Below are 14,248 nucleotides of genomic sequence, written 5' to 3'. Positions count from 1 at the left end.
GACTGGAGTCCTTGATGATCCTCCCCGCTTTCCTCAGGCAGCGCTTCCTGTAGATGTCTTGGAGGGAGGGAAGCTCACCTCCAATTATCCGTTCAGAGCACCGCACTACTCGCTGGAGAGCTTTGCAGTTGTAGGCGGTGCTGTTGCCATACCAGGTGGTGATGCATCCAGTGAGGATGCTCTCAATGGCACAGTGATAGAAGGTCCTGAGGATGAGGGGGCTCATGCCGAATCTTTTCAGTCTCCTGAGAAAGAAGAGGCGCTGCTGCGCCTTCTTCACTGTTTTGTTTATGTGTACTGACCACGTAAGATCCTCAGCCAGGTGTACTCCAAGGAACCGGAAGCTGCTCACTCTCTCCACAGCAGCGCCGTTGATGGTGATGGGGGTGTGTACTTCTCTGCACCTCCGGAAGTCCACTATCAACTCCTTTGTCTTTGCGACGTTGAGGGTGAGATGGTTGTCTTGACACCAGTGGGTCAGGGCACTGACCTCCTCCCTGTAAGCCATCTCATCACCGTTGGTGATAAGACCCACCACTGTAGTGTCGTCCGCAAACTTCACAATGATGTTGGAGCTGTTAGTGGCTGTGCAGTCGTAGGTGTAGAGTGAGTACAGGAGAGGGCTCAGTACACACCCCTGTGGAGCACCAGTGTTCAGTGTGATGGGGGATGAGGTGATGCTGCCCAGTCTGACCACTTGGCGTCTGTCAGACAGGAAGCTAAGGATCCAGCTGCAGAGGGAGCTGCTCAGTCCTAGATCCTGCAGTTTCCTGTCCAGCTTCGAGGGAACGATGGTATTGAATGCTGAGCTGTAATCTACAAACAGCATTCTCACATACGTGTCTCTCTTCTCCAGGTGTCACAGGGCAGTATGTAGTGTCAGGGCTATGGCATCATCAGTGGACCTGTTGTGACGGTATGCGAACTGTAGAGGGTCCAGTGAGTCGGGTAGTGCAGAGAAGATGAAGTCCCTGACCAGCTTCTCGAAGCATTTGCTTACGATGGGGGTCAGGGCTACAGGTCGCCAGTCGTTCAATGAGGAGATGGTGGAGGATTTGGGTACAGGGACGATGGTGGCCATTTTGAAGCAGGCTGGGACTACAGACAGAGAGAGGGAAAGGTTGAAGATGTGCGTGAACACTCCAGCCAGCTGAGCCGCGCATGACCTGAGGACGCGGCCGGGAATCCCGTCCGGACCAGTAGCTTTGCGTGCGTTCACCTTCCTGAAGCACTTCCGCACATCCTCCTCAGACACAGTGTGCGCACTGACGTCATCCGCGGTGCGCACACTGTCCGGTTTCATGGTGTTCGCTGTGTCGAATCTAGCGTAGAATACGTTTAGATCCTCACACAGAGAGGCCGTGGTCTGCGGTGTGCTGGTTTTCCCTCTAAAGTCTGTGATCGTGTTTAGTTCCTGCCACATACTCCGAGGGTTGTCAAACTGTTGCTCCACCCTGTCCCTGTACTCACGTTTGGCTGCTTTGATCGTCTTCCGGAGTTGGTAATGTGCGTGTTTGTAGTCCGATGTGTTCGCGGAGGCAAAGGCGGTGTTCCGTGCAGCGCGAACATCTCCGTTAATCCAGGGTTTTTGATTTGGGAAGGATTTGACTGTTCTGGATGGGACGACATAAATCCACAGACTGAGTCTGTGTATTCATCAATGTCTCTGGCGGCCACGTGAAACATTTCCCAGTCCGCGTGATCAAAACAGTCCCGCAGCGCAGACTCCGATTGGTCCGTCCAACAGTGCACCGCCCTCCGGGTTGGAGCTTCCTGTTTCAGCTTCTGCCTGTAGGCGGGCAGGAGCAGGATGGAGCAGTGATCTGATTGGCCGAATGGGGCACGGGGGAGGGCTTTGTACGCATCCCGGAAAGAGGTGTAGCAGTGGTCGAGTAGCCGGTTTCCACATGTGTTGAAAAGGATGTGTTGATGGAGTTTTGGTGAGACTTTCTTCAGGTTTCCCTTATTAAAGTCTCCGGCTGTGATAAACGCTGCCTCTGGGTGTGCGGTTTCCTCGCTGCTGATCGCGCTGTACAGTTCCCTGAGTGCACGGTCAGTGTCGGCTTGTGGGGCTTGATGCAGTTATATATACGCAAGCCAAAAGTGTCCAGCAGGTGGCAAAGGACCTTACTGCTGCTTTGGCATTAATGCATAGCTGGCTGGAGAACTCATGCCTAATGTTGAACACCTCAAAAACTGTTTGCATGTACTTCACAAAATGTCCCTTAAATTTGAAGCAATCAAACATATTTCTGGATGGAGTAGAGCTTGAATTAGCTCCAGAATTTAAATATCTTGGGGTCATTCTAGACCCAATACTATCCTTTAAGAGTCACATAAAGTGTCCCAGGTACTTAAATTTAATAATCGAAATTTTAATCATATATCATTTATGATAAGAAAGAACAGAACATACTGCACAGGAAGCCAAGGTCATAACTTAGGCTCACTGAGAGTTAGAAAGTATGTGGATGTTTAGGCTTTTATGACTAGGTGGGGGCCACCAGAGGCTATAAGAGTCTGAGTAATGCTTTTGAGATTTGCTGTGACCCTCTTCATGCATATCTCCCCATCCAGATGGTTTGTGCGCAACAGTGTTGTATGGAATAATGAGAATTGTATGGATTAAAATGATTGTTGATTGAGCATTTATACACCGAGTGTTGTCCCCACCGAGTGTTGCCAGAGTGGACCAAGCCCCAGGGCCAGAGGACGAGGGTACCCCACCCCCCGAAGGGGCCCCAGCGAGGCCCAGTTCTCCAGACCCCGACAAGCAGCCACCAGGAGTGAGCCGGTGCGTATCTGAACACCCATCCCCGGACACCAAGAACCACCAATGCACTGATGTCTGAGGGCGTCTGCGACCAGCAGGGGGAGTGGTGGGGGGAGATAGGCCTCCATACCTTGGAGGTCCTGAGATGTCCCCAGAGAGGTGGCGTCTGATACCCGACCTGACATATAGACATAGACAAACAAGCACACACAGATACGAACATCCATTCACACCCTCATGCTCTCATATGCAAATACTCAACACTCACCCAATGTGGAGACAGACATAAATAGACACTGTACACACAATCACATTCCCCACGCGTACTCTATACCCCAGGTCTAGGTACCCTTGCCCCTAGAGGGGGAAACCTTCCAGTGATCACCTGAGGCCCATCAAGCATTTTCAAAATTAAAAGAGCTTTTCAGCACCTCTCCTATTCTTATCCATCCCGACACCTTCAAGCAGTTTATTTTGGAGACACAGGTATCCGGGAACTCCTAGCAATTTAATAAGACCTATAAGAGTGGAGGCATTGGTTGGGGAGATCTGAACAGCCATTTATAGTCTGGACTGATCACAATAACCCTTACCCTTACAGCCAAGGGACTGAACTCCAGGGAGACTGGGTTGCAGTTGTTTTTCCACCGGTTTAACTTCTGTTCTGATTCTTTGATGTGGGGTTGAGAACAAAACCACCAATACACCAGCCAAGTAAAGTCAAAAATGATTTATTAAACACGTGTGGGAGAAGTACACAACGTCACCGTCTGCATAGATCTCAACTAAAAAACACACCACACTGCTTTTGTATATTAGGTTCAGCCTCTTTGTGCGTAAGCAAATAACCTATCATATCATATGCCTATTACAGTTAGTGACCTTTAGACACTTCCTGTCTGTATGTCTTAAATGGTAAATGGCCTGTATTTATATAGCGCTTTACTAGTCCCTAAGGACACCAAAGCGCTTTACACATCCAGTCATCCACCCATTCACACACTGGTGATGGCAGCTACATTGTAGCCACAGCCACCCTGGGGCGCACTGACAGAGGCGAGGCTGCCGGACACTGGCGCCACCGGGCCCTCTGACCACCACCAGTAGGCAACGGGTGAAGCGTCTTGCCCAAGGACACAACGACCGAGACTGTCCAAGCCGGGGCTCGAACCGGCAACCTTCCGATTACAAGGCGAACTCCCAACTCTTGAGCCACGATCGCCCGCTTAAAGAACTATTTCAGTCGTCTTAGACTGCAAATGTTTCCTGTTGCTCTATTCTTTTCGTACCCGTCTGGGGCCCATCTGGAGCACATCTTGTACTTAACTACAGCTAAGCAGGCACATCTACAAGTTACAAGCAGAATACTTTTTCTAAGGCCCTGCACATCCAATAGCTTCTAGATTAACTGATAAACAGTGTTGGGAAGGTTACTTTTAAAATGTATTCCATTACAGAATACAGAATACATGCCCCAAAATGTATTCTGTAACGTATTCCGTTACGTTACTCAATGACAGTAACATATTCTGAATACTTTGGATTACTTAATATATTATCATGCTTTTTACAACAATGTGAATGTACTATTGCTGTGTGATTTATTACTATTACTGAAGGTCCGCGACTCCGAACTGTAGTAAAGGGACCTCTGACTAATACGGCGGGGTCCCTGTCGGCTTGTAGCCGAAAAATAGCTTTACTTTGTTGTGTGGGTCAACTTTGCTAGCAGAGACAGAGAGAGGCGTTGAAAGGCTGCTCCAACGGAACTTATTGTTTTCGGAGGAAAACATGAACACAGCGTACAGTCGAGTCTTAATAGCTTACTTACAACTGGGCTCGTCAGGCACTCTTCTTGGCTGAAGTGGTTATTATTATATTTACATGCTTCCAGCTCCCGTTTTTGCTCGATGACAACTCGTACCTTTCCACTCCCCTTTTCCTCCCTCCTCGCTCACAGACACATAACGTGTATGGCAGTCCATTCTCCCTGCAACACGGACTACACTGCCCATGATGCTACATTCTTTAGAGCTATGCTTGTAGCATTCTGCCTGTTAGCTTAGCACAACAACAACAACAACGAAAAGGCGCTCTCTCACCCAGGAAACACACAGTCGCAGAGAGAGAGAGAGAGCGTCGCCCTGTAACCATGGCAACCGTAACGCTGCCGCCTGGAACAAAAGAACGTAGCTGTCAAACAAAACCAAACAGTCCTGACCCGCGACAAAATGAAACAGGAAAGTACCGCAGTGTAATCCATTTATTTCAACAAAGTAACTGTATTCTAAATACCACCTTTTTAAACGGTAACTGTAACGGAATACAGTTACTCATATTTTGTATTTTAAATACGTAACGGCGGTACATGTATTCCGTTACTCCCAACACTGCTGATAAAAGCCCTATTATCTAATAATGTATTTTCCACTCTTTATATCCTACCAGCCCGGCTTATGCAACACTAACCTCAACGTGAGACCTTTGCACGCTACAAGAGCCTTAATCAAGTGCCTCCTGGTTTTTTACATTACTTTCTGGTTCTAAGTTGTTCATGGTCACACATAGCTTTAGACTCTCCTTAAATCATTCAGTCATATTAACTATAGTCGACAGGTTCTTCGTGCCTCTCTCTAAGCTTCCATCGGCCCTAGAAACCACCACTCTGCTTGTTAATCACGTTTTTAGACAGCACAGGATCCCCCTGGACATTGTGTCTGACAGAGGTCCCCAGTTAGTTTCTGACATTTGGAAGGCATTCTGCATTGCCTTGGGAGCTAAAGTAAATCTGTCTTCAGGCTACTCTGGCACTGCTCTGGACTATGAAAAGAACCCGTCATCTCGGAGATCGGAGAAGAACCCTGTCTCCACACTACACCATCGGTCAACAGGTTTGGTTATCAACAATGAATATTCCTCTCAAGTGGATGTCCAAAAAACTGGCCCCATGCTCCCTAGGTCCTTTTGTCATCCACGTTGTCATAAACTGTAATCGTACGATCGAAGTTGCACTCACACAACTGTGGTGCATCAGGCGTCATGAGCTAGGCTATTTAAGGAGCAGCATGGCAGATGTCTGGTGTCGGAATATGGTCTCAGGCACAGGTGGTAACAAGTCAGTCATGTTTCATGTATAAAATCTGCGGTAATTAAAGTGTTTATGGGAGTCATTCTCACGTGTTTCCCTACCAGCTTGCTTTGCACTTAACCCGGCCATCCACAGCCTGAGAAGCACGCATGCCAGTTTGCCTTACTGTGGTTCTTTGATTTACCTCCCTTGGATTTCAGTTACCCTGCCTGATTACACCTTCACTAACCTGCGCCAACCCCATATTCAGTAGCCACCAGCTACACGCACCCAGTCTGAGTCCTCAGTAAATGTGACAAGGAAGGTCTGCGATTTAATTCCTCGTGTAACTCTCATCTCCTCTTTGACTGTTGCCTTTATATTAACTTCTTCTAAGTCTCTCCGTCCCCAAAGAACACTTGATTGTCTCTGTCAACATGCTCCCTCGTCCTTGTATTGTGGTTGCATTATTTGAACTGTAAATGAATCTGTTTTACTACTACCAAGTCTGAGTGACCTGCTACCACAGTCCACATGTGTTACTTCTAACACTCACTGCCTTTAGTCTATCATCCATGGGGTAACGGAGCACATCTTCAACCTGAGCCTGAGGCTGGGGAAAGTTCCACAGCTCTGGAAAATCTCCTGTGTTGCACCAGTGCCAAAGACTTCACGCCCCAAGGACCTCAACAGCTACAGGCCGGTGGCTCTGACATCCCACCTGATGAAGACTTCACCATCTACACTGCAGACTTCTCCCACAACTCCATCTAGTGCTTCCTTCAGAAGTTCTCTGATGACTCTTCAATAGTCAACCTCATCACTGATGGGGAGGACAGGGAGTACAGAGAACTGACCCAAGACTTTGTGGACTAGTGCCAGCTAAATTACCTCCAGATAAAAACTAGAAAAACCAAGGAGCTGGTGGTAGACCTCCGCAGACACAAACATCCTCCACTGAACATTCAAGGTATGGACGTTGAGGCTGTGGATAGCTACAGGTACCTTGGTGTTTATCTGAAGTGGACTGGACTCACAATTCAGAAACCCTCTAGACGCAGGTCTTTTTGAGTGAAGGGCCCACTCCTGAAGACCCTCTATGACTCTGTGGTGGCCTCAGCCACCTTTTACGGTGTGGTCTGCTGGGGTGGCAGCTTCTCTGCTGGGGACAGGAAGAGACTGAACAGAATGACCCAGAGGGGCAGCTCTGTTCTAGGATGCTCTCTGGACCCAGTGGAGGTGGTCAGTGACAGGAGAATGGTGGCTAAACTGTCATCCCTGTTTGACAACATTTCCCATCCCATGCAGGATACCCCGACAGCACTTAACAGCTCCTTCAGTGGCAGGCTGCGGTACCCACGATGTGGGACAGAGAGATTCCGCAGGTCTTTCCTTCCTACTGCTGTCAGACTCCACAAAAAGGACTTCATAGCTGACCAAACACACACATGTGAAATAATTAATCCCCTAACCCCGGACTTGCTCTCCGAAGCATCGATTGGAGTATATATGTGTATGAATGTCTAATGTTAGTTAGAAAGCACTGAAAAGTATAGAAAACAGTGCTTGTGTGAATGGGTGAATGCTACGTGTTGTATAAAGCGCTTTCAGTACTCCAGGAGAGAAGAAACGGGCTATATAAGAATCAGTCAGTCCATGTGCAATTCTCTTTTTCTGATATCCATCCATCCATCCATTTTCTTCTGCTTATCTGGGGCTGGGTTACGGAGAGAAGCCCTGGCCTCCCTCTCCACAGCCACCTCCTCCAGCTTGTCCAGGGGAACACCAAGGCGTTCCCAGGCCAGCCAAGAGATATAATCTCTCCAGCGTGTCCTGGGTCTGCCCCGGGGCCTCCTCCCAGTGGGACAGGCCCAGAACACCTCAGCCAAGAGGCGCCCAGGAGGCATCCTTGTTAGATGCCCGAACCACCTCAACTGGCTCCTTTCGATATGGAGCAGCAGCGGCTCTACTCTAAGCCCCTCCCAGATGGCTGAACTTCACACCCTATCTCTAAGGGAGAGGCCCGCCACCCTTCGCAGGAAGCCATTTTTACTGCTTGTATCCACGACCTCGTTCTTTCGGTCACTACCCACAGCTCTTAACCATAGGTTAGGGTAAGGACGTAGGTTCACCATTAAATTGACAGCTGCACTTTTACGCTCAGCTCTATCTTCACCACGACGGACCAGTATAGCATCCACATCATTGCAGCCACAGCACCAATCCGTCTGTCAATCTCCGGCTCCCTTCTCCCGTCACTCATGAACAAGACCCCGAGATATTTAAACTCCTCCACTTGGGTCAAGAACTCCTCCCCGACTCAGAGTGGACACTCCACCCTTTTCCGGCTGACAACCGTGGCCTCAGATTTGGCAGTGCTGATCCTCATTCCCGCCGCTTCACACTTGGCTGCAAACCGTTCCAATGCGAGCTGGAGGCCACCACCTGATGAAGCCAACAGGACCACATCATCTGCGAAAAGCAGAGATGAGATTCTGAGACACCTAAGTGAAAGCCTTCCACCACTTGGCTGCACCTAGAAATTCTGTCCATAAAAACTCATCATTAATTCATCATTACCCAAGACGTGCCACTGGGATTAAGAATGTCCTCGAAGTAATCCTTCCACCTCCTGACAATTTTCTTAGCCAAAGTCATCAGGGCTCCACCTGCACTATGTTATGAAATAGAAAAATATGTTTTAATGCGTATCTGCTCATTAGATTGTTTTATGTATAGAACAAGGGCAGCTTTGAGACTAGGTCACAGGCTGACAGGAAACTGTACAGAGTGACACTGGCTCAAACTGATGAAAAGTTGAAGCACATTCTCAAGTGAGAGCAGGGCTCACCACTAGGGGGAGCGAGGATTTGAGAGATAGAATTTTATCAGTAAAGTATTTTAGAAATTGCTGAGGATGGGACCATCGGCATATCAAGGCAGGGATTAATTGAATTAATTGAATTAAAGATTTTAAATAGCAATCGAGGGTTATGGCCATTGGTCACAATAATATCAGAGAAAAAGGCCGCTTTAGCACGTTTAGCAGCATTTTGAAACTCCAGGCGGCTAGAACGCAAAGTATCAAAAGATACCTGGAGATTATCTTTCTTCCATTTCCTCTCGGCTCGGTGGCATACACGCCGCAGGGCACGCGTAGAATCATTAAACCAATGTTGAGAATTAGTTCTAGGAGATTTCATTTTGATCGGAGCTACAGTATCAAGGATGGAAGAACACATGGACAGCAAAGAATTAGCGATGTCGTCAATCGTAGCATGTTTGGAGCAGTCAAAGCTGGTTAAGTAGAGGCAGAGTTGAGGAAAGCCAAAGAAAAATTTGTCACAGATTCATGATTAATAATACGCATAGGGCGTCGGGGATTCTCAGGATACAGTTCAATCTTACACAAATCAATATCAAAGATAACTGGGAAGTGATCAGAGATCCCAACGTTATCAATATGCTTAATACAAATCCAAGCCATATGAGAAAACCAAATCGAGGGTATGGCCTTTGAAGTGGGTTGGCTCATTAACCCACTGAACAAGGTTAAAAGAGTCAGTTAAGGTAAGAAAGTTTGTGGCTAAAAGGTCATCCTTACAGCAAATATGAATGTTAAAATCACCAGTAATAAGAACACAGTCATAGTCAACAAAAATAGATCCTAACAGAGCAGTAAAATCATGAATAAAAAAATGTATTATACTTCAGCGGTCGATAAACCAGGGCACACAAGGTTTTAGAAGAATTGACCAGTTCCACCAATTGAACTTCAAAGCTACCATAGGTAGGAGAAGGTAGCTGCCGAGCTTTATGTATATTTTTAAAAACTGAGGCTAAGCCACCACCTCTACCCGTAAGCCTTGGTGAGCTAAAGAAGGAACAGTCAGGGGGAAGAAGCTCCAAGAAGGAGAAGGAATCATCAGGGGGAATCCATGTCTCTGTCAGGAACAAGATATCAAGCCCCGAAGAGAGGAAGAAGTCATTTAAAATAAAAGTCTTGTTCACGAGTGACTTTATATTCAGCAGAGCCATCCGCGTCATAGTTGCGTCTCTGCTCATAGCGCGGCGCAGATGACTTAGATTGTTGCGGCACACACCACCTCTGGAAGACGATATCCAGGTCCGAACGGGTAGGCATGCCAATGGGAGGGCGGGGTAGTCTTGCTGCCCGACGAAATCCACCAACGGCTGAGTGATCGAACAGAAAGCCGGTGCCGGGAGCAGGAAGAGGTAGGTAGAAGGTCCGTGGTAGCATATGGATCAGCCATAGCCTGAGCTCGAAAATAAGCCTTAAGGCGGACACAAATGCCGCTCCGTTTACCCCGCTTCTTTTAGCGTTTCTTGTGTAGGGTGGGTAAAGGCAGGCAGGATATGCTGGTGGAGGAGACCGAGCGCATCAATCTGGCGCCTCCCAAGGTCCATCGTGGGTCCGAGTCATGAGATTGAGAAAAACGAAGGTCCAAAAGCATTTGCCGGTCATAGGTAATTAGTGCGTTGCAATCAATCAATCAATCAATCAATCAATCAATCAATCAATCAATCAAGGCACACAACACAACATTATGGAACACGTGACAAGTATTAAACCCCGATTCTTTTGTCCCCATGATAGAACAGAGAAAACCCGAGTCATAGTGGTCAAAACATTTTATATTTCTTTTTATTCAATCATCTTCCGGAAGAGAGACCCCTGCACAGCCCAAACGCCAGTTGCAGGATCTCTGACATTAGAATCATAAACTGTGCCTCATATAGGTTTATTTTGGTACTTTACACGTCACACAGTTTCAAACATTGCTTATATGGCAAAGTTCCTTTTTTCTGTGTCTTATCTATTAATATGGCTGTGCACTAAAACTTCCTGTTTTTCAGTCTGGCTGTGCACTTAGTTTGTGAGTCAAAAGTGGCCTTGCTCTACAAGCCTTCATTATTAAAGTACATAAAACAATATAATAAGAAAATAAGGATACTAAGGATATTAATTACATGACACAAGCCACAGGGTCGGGTGGGGGGTGAGGAGTAATCCAAAGCAAACACAGCAGCCATCCTGCCCAGTGCTACCATTCCAGCGCGGGCTCAGACCCGCCGTGTTCCCAGGAGGGAACAAGCATCGAAGGCGTTTGGAAAGGGAGGGGGGATGAGTGTGTGCATATTAGTGTATATGTATGTGTGTGCGTGTCCAGAATTCAGCTGAGACAGTGTCCTTCGCCCTGCTAGGCTAAGTAAACAGTCTTTTAGCCAACCCAGGTGGCCTTGCATGAAATGGGAAGGAACAGACTAAACACAGTCGTTATCAGGGTGTTTTTTTGTTCGGCTCCAGCCTTGCAACTGGCGCCGAAAGGGTATCCGCATGAAGTGATGGTGCTTTTTACTTTAGTGTGAACAACTCATATGAATTTCAAAACAGTTCTAACAGTCCAACACCGCGAGCTTCGCCATGATGTTATCAAACTTACGCTCTGTGATGTTGTCATTCTTGTGCTCAAAGAGCCAATTCTGAGAACTCACGACAGTGTGCCTCCCCAAGATGTCATCCAATTTGCGCTCAGAGATGTTATTCCGAGCAAGCCCCTCCAAGATGTAATCCAGTCTGCACTCAGAGATCTTATTCTGAGTATTCATGGCAGCCGGAGCCTCTCCAAGATCTTATCCGTGCTGCACTCAATGAGCCCATTTTGAGAAACTCACGCCTCTTCCCATCGTTTCAATCCCAGCAGGCAGCCTTGTGGGGGTTTGAACAGCCGGTTCCGCTTTCTTAATTCTTCGATAAGTCAGGGCCAAGCCAGCTCCGATCAGCAAGGACCCTGTTATCATGGTTCCGAATAGGTAGATATCTTCAGCACTCAGGCTCACCCAAGCTTGAGAAAGGGGTGTCAATTGCATTTAGGGACCAGTTGATCAAATCCATAATTCCTCTTTTAGGTTTTAGAGAACAGACTGTGAGAGAGTGTTCCAGGGAAAAGTAATACAAAAAAACACGAGACTAGACAAGGACATAAGAGGCTAAACAGGGAAGCTAAGGGAGAGGAGGAGAGGAGAAAAGTGCGTCCGCCTTCGTCAAGAGCAAGAGCAGAAAACCCCCCAGATGAACATAATGTTAAAAGAATGAGTAGTACTATGCAAAAGTCGAGAAAAAGGAGTCTAAAGCAGGGAGGAGGAAGACGGCCAGCCATACACACCGGCGCCATCTTTTGAGAGCTTACCTCTGTACTTTGGTTTCCTTCTCCCTTGAGATGTCATAAGCCAGGTTTTCCACTGACGTGACATACCTTCATTGGTGAAAACTGGTGAGCTCCTGGATTTCAGCAATTTGAGTCCCAGCAAAGACCTTGTAATGGCAAGACTGAAACTGTAACCAAGTCAGCACCATAGTAGAGTCCGTCCACAAGATGGTGTTCTGCAGTGGTAGAGTAAGCTTGGTTTGGGGAGTCTTAGCAAGCTGCGCTCCAGTGAGAGCACCACTGAGCTCCAGATGGGGCATGGGCAATCTGTTCCAAGGAGCGACTCGGGATCTCACCATCAGAAATGAAGTGCTGACATTTCTGTGGCAATCTGTGGTCCTCAGATAAGCTACAGATACATATGCTTTCTCTGAGGCGTCACAGAACAGATGCAGCTCAAAGGTGAAACTTTGAGAGTCTGTAGCAGGGGGGATATAGCATCTTGGTAAGGTAATGTTCTGCAGGTAAGGTAGTCCCTTCTCCCATTCTAACGAGGTGAGAAGAAGGACACCGGTGACAGGTTCATCCCAACCCTATCTCCTTTTGCCACATAGACTGTACAAGAATCTTCCCTCTCGTGGTATAGGAAATGATAAACCCTAGAGAGTCATATTGGCTAGCAAGCACCTTGTACACATTGCGGAGAGTTGGTGCCATGCAGAAGACTGGGCAATGCTTCTACCCCAAGGTATTAGTAGGGCAATGCCAACGTAACCCAAACATCAACTCTTGTGGATCAGCTTGGTTAAAAGTCAGCCAGAGCTCACAACTGTCAGACCCGGTGGTACTAGGCAGGTGGGACACCACCTCCGGCACATTACTGGCCCACTGCTGTATCTCAAATCCTCCAGTAGCTCGTAGTTGTCTCATTTTGTACAGGAGCTGTTTAGCTTTTTTGTAGAGCTCTGGTGTCTGTGTAATGAAAGACGAGTGTAAGTGTAAGGTAGTGACTGGAATAAGTCACAAGGTGTCGCTGTTGAGCTGCATATATGGTGTAAATGTTAGCAATTTTGGCCATTCGTCCTCTGCAGGACACCGTACTTTAGATTTCTTGTTCGCGCGGGCGCCATCTTGGGTCAGTGTTTGCTGTGATTTGCGAAGGTAAGCACTGCCAGTGGCGAACTGCATCAGTTTTGTGTTGTATTCATCGCGGAGACCGTGGAATGTTGTAGAAGGCACGGTTATTGTTACTTAATGTGTATTCTGTGTATATGTGTTGTTGTATTTTGCAATGTTGATAGTCACGGAGTGTTTGCTGTGATTTGCGAAGGGCCAGCAGCAGAGTTGGAGTGGTGTTTGCCCCTGCTTCCGAATAAACGGCGCGGTCCGAGCCACAAATTGAACACCTGTGTCCGACTGGTCTCTCTGCGGTGCACCCCAATCCAACACAATTTAACACAACGCAGAGTCCGGGGTGTAGGGAGGCCCCTGCACTGGTTGGGTTACATAAGCATGCCTCTCCATCAGCTGGATGTGGTAGACTTTTGACGGGTCCCTGCAGCACCCACACCCACAACTCAGTACAGACTTCTACAGGCCCTCCAGGTGGTCAATGGATCACTGGGCAAACAGGAGTAACAGGATGTGATCCAATCAGGATAATAGGTTTTGTCACGGTCCTGGGTCGGTGACCATGTGTTTTTGGTTTTGTAATTTTACTTTTGATTTTATTATGAATTATGACTGTTTGTGTTTTGGTTTCCCAGTGTTTATTCTTTGCTCCCTCTGTTTTGTGTCATCCCTGCCTGTATATCCCTTCTAGTGTAGTCAGGTCTCTGTGTTAAGCCCGCGTCTCTGAGTCTGTGTCTTTGCTTGTGTGTGTTTTCCTGTTTTACTTTGAAGGTCCGTGTCTGATGTCAGTGTGTTCAGTTTTCGTTTCCCCTGTCCCGTCATGTCTAATTACTCCCAGCTGTGCCCTCCTTCTGTGTCTCATTCCCTCGTTATCCTTCTGTGTATTTAAGCCTTGTGTCTGCCTCTGTTAGTTGCTGGTTTGTCTGTGTTATATGGTGTTTTGTTCTCTGGTCTGTGTCATCTCTGTTCTGGTTTCGGGTTAGTTTTGTTAGTTTTCCCAGTTTAGGTTTGTCAGTTCTGTTCTCGCCACCCTCACCCTTTTTTTTGTTGTTTGTCTTTTTTTTTTCTTTTTTTTGCCTGTCCCGTTTGGCTCTTTTGCATCAGAAT

General features: G+C 47.4%; 1 long non-coding RNA gene across 2 annotated transcripts; it reads left to right on the top strand.

Annotated features, from left to right (window-relative positions):
• Window positions 1-13,014: 13,014 nt before the first annotated feature.
• LOC309713624 lies at window positions 13,015-13,413 on the top strand. 2 transcript variants are annotated; one of them, XR_014278622.1, is made up of 2 exons: window positions 13,015-13,171; window positions 13,341-13,413. It is a non-coding gene; the product is annotated as an uncharacterized lncRNA (long non-coding RNA). The 2 variants fall into 2 exon arrangements; XR_014278623.1 differs by having other exon boundaries at window positions 13,015-13,245.
• Window positions 13,414-14,248: the final 835 nt, after the last annotated feature.

Source organism: Aulonocara stuartgranti, assembly GCF_965226115.1.
Source record: "Aulonocara stuartgranti genome assembly, chromosome: 8".
Taxonomy (NCBI): Eukaryota; Metazoa; Chordata; class Actinopteri; order Cichliformes; family Cichlidae; genus Aulonocara; species Aulonocara stuartgranti.
The sequence above is the reverse complement of the archived record's forward strand: the minus strand, read 5'-3'. Positions and strand labels throughout refer to the sequence as shown.